This window comes from Euprymna scolopes, unplaced genomic scaffold (genome assembly GCF_053919585.1).
Source record: "Euprymna scolopes isolate OS-2025 unplaced genomic scaffold, ASM5391958v1 sca98, whole genome shotgun sequence".
Taxonomy (NCBI): domain Eukaryota; kingdom Metazoa; phylum Mollusca; class Cephalopoda; order Sepiida; family Sepiolidae; genus Euprymna; species Euprymna scolopes.
In genome coordinates this window covers 14,746-21,407 of record NW_027633979.1, presented here as the reverse complement: position 1 = coordinate 21,407, position 6,662 = coordinate 14,746, and the positions used below count along the sequence as shown (strand labels likewise).

General features: G+C 30.2%; 1 long non-coding RNA gene across 1 annotated transcript; it reads left to right on the top strand.

The window, feature by feature from the left end:
- The first annotated feature begins 778 nt into the window (after positions 1-778).
- Positions 779-6,267, top strand: LOC145276385 (uncharacterized). Its single transcript, XR_013867954.1, has 2 exons — positions 779-998; positions 5,821-6,267. It is a non-coding gene; the product is annotated as an uncharacterized LOC145276385 (long non-coding RNA).
- The last annotated feature ends 395 nt before the right edge of the window (positions 6,268-6,662 follow it).

The window sequence follows — 6,662 nt, the reverse complement described above, 5'->3', positions numbered from 1 at the left end:
ATATATATATATATATATATATATATATATATATATATATATATGTGTGTGTGTGTGTGTGTGTGTGTGTGTGTGTGTGTGTGTGTGTGTGTGTTTTAACTGTATTTTAACGATCTTGTTTTTTAATCGACTTATTTATTTTATTGAATTGTACATATAACTTGCCCCATTATTATTTTTTTTCCTCACCCCGTTTTCCATCTTATTTTAGTTGATTGAATTTACGCGATGGTTCTTGGGTCACTTCTTTATAATTAAAAATGCACTTTCGTAAATAATTGAATTATTTCAAAACGTATCGCAAAAACAAAAACAAATAACATAACATCTATATATATATATATATATATATATATATATATATATATATATATATATATATATATATATATATATATATATATAAAGTACTGTACCATCTTCCATCATCTCTACTGCAAAACTAAACCAAAATGTGGGGCTTATGCATTTTAATAACCGCGCTATTTGTAAATAGTTTTTTCGGGTTAAATTGAAGTTTCGTGTTTTTTTTTTTTTTTTCAATTGTTAGGTAGAAACAAAGAATAGTAAAATAAAAAAAAACAACCTCCCGATGTTAAGAATGGCTTTTAAAATACCATTTATAATTATTTTAGCTTTAAGCATCGATATAATTTGTTTCATTATTTAATATGTTCTAAACATGATTGGAAAACAATTGCACATTTTTAACAAATGAACGGACATTTTTTTTACACGAGGAATGAAATAATCATTACACCGTTTTACGGTGATCTAAATTCATTGTTCTTTAACAGTTGATTTTTTTCCTTTAAATAATTTCACGTTTAAATCGTGTTTTTCATCTTTTAATTTTGATTCTTTTATATTTTCAAATATTTTATTTCTTAATAAATTGGACACACAAAACAAAAGTTGTATCAATTTACTAATAATGAACACAATAGAAAAGAACGAATTCATCCGACTTTTTTCGTATTGAATTCCTGGAATGAAAGGTAAGTTATTATTATTTCTTTTCTTTTCATACACTTTTAAAAAAATTACATCCAATAACGTTTAAAATAATCTGAAACATTAAAATAAGTTCATTTTTTTTGCAATCCAATAAATATTGATTTCGCCATGCTTTATAACATACGTGAACAAAAAAAACGTATGAGTCTTCCATAAAAAAAATCTTCTAAAATATTTTTTCAATCTGACATTTAGATTTTTGTACAAAATATGTTTATTTAATTTTATTTGTTTATTTACAACCGTCACAAATTCACCGTTTGCATTGTATGAACCTCTTTACCCAGGGACTATTTTGTGTCATTTCACCGCCTGTAATAATGTTTTCTTATAGTGAAGTGACTTATCACATCGCGGAGGAATCTTTAATAGACATATAAATAACAAGAATTGTTGATCTAAAAATTAAATGTTCCCGAATGGTATACAAAATCATTTTTTTTATATTTTTCATTCTTTTTGGAGGGTGGTAGTCAATTATAACTTGTGCACTTTAACATGTGCTTCTGCAGCTTATTTAACCATTTTTACATAAGTAAGGAACCGACATTTACAGAGTAGAATGTCATTTAATATTTCACAAAGCATTTGTTTACATTGGGGATGGGGGCAGTTGAAAGGTGGGGGTGGTAATGGTGCTCTGCCATCATATGCAACTGAGATCAGTATCTACTATAAAATTTGGTGCTTATGCATTTTTGGTACTGCGCTATTTATAAATAGTGTTTTCCAGTTAAATTCAAGTTTCACACAAATACTTTTATTCAATCGTAAGGTGGAAATATAGTTAAAAACTCCCTCCCCTCCACAAGGTAAAACTGGCTTTGTAAACAAAAGCAATATTTCAGCACGATATCAAAAACGTATAATTGCCCAAAATTGTACTTTGTAATGTTCAGCGCTTTTAATTATAAATTATTTTTAAAAAACACATTTACATTTAATTTGTAAACTTCATTTGGCATGATTTCTTTTTATTTGTGGTTAATTTAAAATTAATTTTAATCACAGCCTCACATGTGAAATAATGGTATGATTAAATTTTACCCATTTAAAGTTTGTGAAACATTTTAATATAAACAAACGGCAAACCTTAGCGTATCGGAAACTTGAAAATCAAATGTAAACAAACTTTTTTCTCATGCGTCCTTATTTATATTTAAGTAAAAGCGAATTACTGTATGGTTATCTTTTTTACGAAAATGAAATATAAATATTAATTCTTTTTATGAGTCTCTTCCACTGTAAATGTAAAATGAATAACGAAATTATGATGAAAAAAATCCGATTTCTTCTTGGTCAAATAACACAACAAATAAATAATAAATCAATTTTTTCTGACAGAAGATTCTTGTAAACCAAAACATTTATTGTATCCAAAAGTATCAATATATAATTGTAAAAACATTTATTTTAAGGTCTACAAAAGAAAGTATAATTTTAATAAAACAATTTTGTAAGGAAAGCAACATTGTATTTTTATAAAGTAAAAAAGTTAAAATAATTAGGTGTGCATGCAAAAAACTGAAAGAATTAACAATGGTATTTTAGTAATAAGGATAACGAAACATTTTAGTAAGAAAGGTAAGGAAATAGTAATTCATTCTTGCTAAAGTAATAACAGGGAAGTACATATTTTCTGGTAATAATAAAAATATAGTTTGTTTTATTTATTTTTTTTTAGTTTCCAAAGTATTTAATCTTAAATGATTACCTCATGTTTGTTTTAATCTCAGGTGCGTTCTTCTTTGAATGAGGCTTCGTTCATTCCAGAATGACTGAATATTTAGTTGTCAGCCAATGAGATTTTGTGAAGTGTGAATACGGAGAATCATTATTTGTTTGGATAGAGGAACAGAAACGTTATGGTATATGTATAAATATATGAGCCTGGAATTTACAGTGAAACCCCATATATGACCGTAATGCCGAACACCTCCAAGCATCGACTGGGTGCAGGAGTAGTACTTGTTTTTTAGAGGGAAAAATAACAGCTACTTTCATTGTATATCTTTGCAATCGTTATGATGTCACTCCTAGGATTTAATCCACAGTTTTATTATAATGAATTAATGTGTCAAAAATGGAGGGAATTCCAAAGTCTAACAGTAAAATACTTTCTGGTATATGGAAAATATCAACAAAGAAGGGGCGAGATTTTTCTGATTGTTAGATGAATTAGAATTATGTACGTCCATGGGTTACATTTGGATAGAGGAACAGAAACGTTATGGTATATGTATAAGTATATTGTATATCTTTGCAATCGTTATGATGTGCCTCCTAGGATTTAATCCACAGTTTTATTATAATGAATTAATATGTCAAAAATATCGTTCTGTAGTTACATGAGAAAGTGTATTGGGACAAAAAATACAGGAATATTATATAATAATATATAATAGTATATGTAATATCTGTTTATAGTGATTTAAATCTTTTATCTTTTTAATATTTTAATACAAAACATTGAACACGTTAAGTTAAACAACTGTGATTAAACAGTTTTTACATTCATGTGAATTAGAGGTGAACAGAGATTTGAAAATAAAACATTCAAGATGTGTTTTTACATATTTTCATCACAAACAAGGCATATTATCAGCTGAAGGTAAAGGACTAATACTTGGGTTTATTACTAAGAAACAAGTTCATCAATGTCCGTACATATTACATTTAAACTACAGCAAAGTGTTGCAGACTGACGAAGCCAATAAGAGTAAAAGGCATTCTGCTATATAGAAGCAGAAAATGAAAGGGCTTCCAAAGTCTAACACTAAAATACTTTCTTGTCTATAGAAATATCAACATCAATGACCTCCCTAAACACATACTTAAATCATTCGTTGACATCTATGCTGATGACACGACCATCTACGGCAACACATCAAAGGCTGTAAATGACGAAGTTCTCTCGGATTCTCTCTCCTCTGATCTCGAGCGCGTGGTTCAGTGGGGGAAGATGTGGCTAGTTACCTTTAATGCATCTAAAACCAAACTCCTATCCTTACATCATCAACGCTCTGATCCCCAGCTGGCATCAATTGTGATGGATGGCTCTCGTCTGGGTGAGGCCCCGTGTTTTGACAAGCTTCTGGGTTTGACCTTTACTCCTGATCTGAAATGGAACACGTACATCAAGTCTGTTGCCAAGGTCGCAGGAAAGATGGTGGGATCCTTCTACCGCTCCAGAAGATATCTCACTACTGATGCAATTCTCTATCTATATAAAAGCCAAGTACGGCAAAGGATGGAATACTGTTGCCATATCTGGGCAGGAGCTGCCAAAAACAGCCTATCATGCCTTGACAGAGTACAAAATAGACTTCGTGGTTTAGTGGGGGATGCCCTTTTCTCTACCCTGCAACCCCTCTCCCACAGAAGAGACGTTGCGAGCCTATCCTTGTTTTATCGTTATTTTCATGGCAGGTGCTCGTCTGAACTCCAATCCCTGGTCCCCCCTCGCCAAACTTTCACGAAAATCACCCGTCTAGCTGAATCCACTGTGAAAAATTTCCCCCACTCTATATCTGTGCCTAAATCAAAACGCGGATTTCATGAGCAAAGCTTCTTTCTTAGAACTGCACGCCTGTGGAACTCTGTTCCGTCTGCCTGCTTCCCTCCGGACTACAACTTGGATGTCTTCAAGTCTAATGTTAACAAATTCCTAATGAACCGCCCCCCTAATTAAACACTTCATAAAATCTCCTCACTAACGTGATGTACTTGCAATAACCCTTATCCCTGAGTGGCTTCCGGGCCTTGATAAGTGGTGATCACTGTGTAAAAAAAAAAAAAAAAACAAGGAAGGGGCGAGATTTTTCTGATTGTTAGATGAATTAGAATCATGTACGTACATGTGTTACATTAATCAGAGTGCATTCTAATGAATTACTTGAAAACAGGGTATAGGGATTAAACATTGTGAGAGTGAGACAAAGAGTGGAGGTTGTGTGTGGGGGATGGATGAATTAAATTCGAAACTCTTCGTGAACCTTACCAAAGACCGAGTAAGTTAATGATAGTTGCACCAGCTCATATGTGGCAATAATATTCAATGCATAGTTTTATGTAAGCTTTGAAAATGTATAGGATACTCTAATTCCTAATTATTTTTTAGTAATACTCCGTTTTTTATGAAGTCTTTGTGATGATCTCAAATCACTTGCTAATATACTTGATAAATATTATACTAAAAATTGGTTGGTGTCGATATTTAAATAAACTTGAAACATTTACACCCTTATAAGGTAAAAGTATGTAGTTACACATAATTTTGTATTCACATGAATTAGAAGTGTAATATTTCCTTAAATCATAGGATTGAAAAGAATTACAAAATTAATAAATATATATAAATCTAAAAAGTAATAAAAAATGTAATGATTTTCTTTAAAAAATTGATAAATATATATAAAAATCTAAAAAGTAATAAAAATATAAAAATATATGGAATAAAAGTTTGCATACTAAAAAACATGTATTAAGACAATGGTTTGATAGTAGCGTATTTTGATGTAAAGTTAGAAAATAATAAACAATACTAATAGATCAAAGCAAATATTAAAAATATTGAATTTCATTTTTGCAGATGTTACTGATTAAACAATGTGATTGGATTTTAGTATACATTTACTGGTTCTGTGTAAAGTTAGAAAATAGAAATTTTTAACGTGACGCTTATGAATATTTAGATTAAATTATTCTAAGGGTTGTGACTTAAATTCAATAAAATTAACAACAATAAACAATACTAATACATAATATGAAATAGTAAAAATATTGAATTTCATTTTTTTGCAGATGTTCCTGATTGAACCCTATGACTGAATTTTAATGGAATATGATTTTCTTTAAACATTATTTGATGAAGAGAATTACATTATTTGGAAGAATAAAGCGGCGTCTGTGGGAATTTTTCTTATCCTGACCGCTATTATTTACGAATGTTATGAAATAGTTGTGAAAACTTAACACATCTTGAAGGTAATATTAGTCACATTTTTATCATGTGTATGATTTTTTTATAAAAACACATTTTGTGAAATGTGTGAATATTCTTTTTCTTCAAAATATACTTATATATACATATATGAACACACACTGAAGAAAACAAATGCACTTAAAGAGAGCTCAGCATTAAAAAATATTATTTTAATGTTTGGCATATTGTAGGATGATCCATCCCCAGCTGAAACAAACTGATTTGTAAATTTAAAATAAATAGAGAAAAGTAATGCTTCGTGTAAAACAATATTCTTGTAAAGTGTATTGATATTCCCGTTCTTACACATCTTACTGAGATATTAACAGCAAGCAATGTCTTACTGAGATATGAAAATTCACACTGCGGAAAAGCCACATTCTTGTGAAGTGTGTTGATATTCTTGATCTGAAGAAATCAAAGTGACACATATTAACACTCACACTGGGGGAAAGACAAATAATTAAGTTGAAGTTTGTGGATATTTTTGTTCTGTGAAATCATCGTTAGTGAAACATGAGAACACACACCGAGGAAAAGCCACATTCTTGTGAAGTTTGTGGATATTCTTGTAATCGGAAATCATCGTTACTGATACATATGAGAACTCACACTGGGGAAAAACCACATTCATGTGAAGTTTGTGGATTATCTTGTTCTG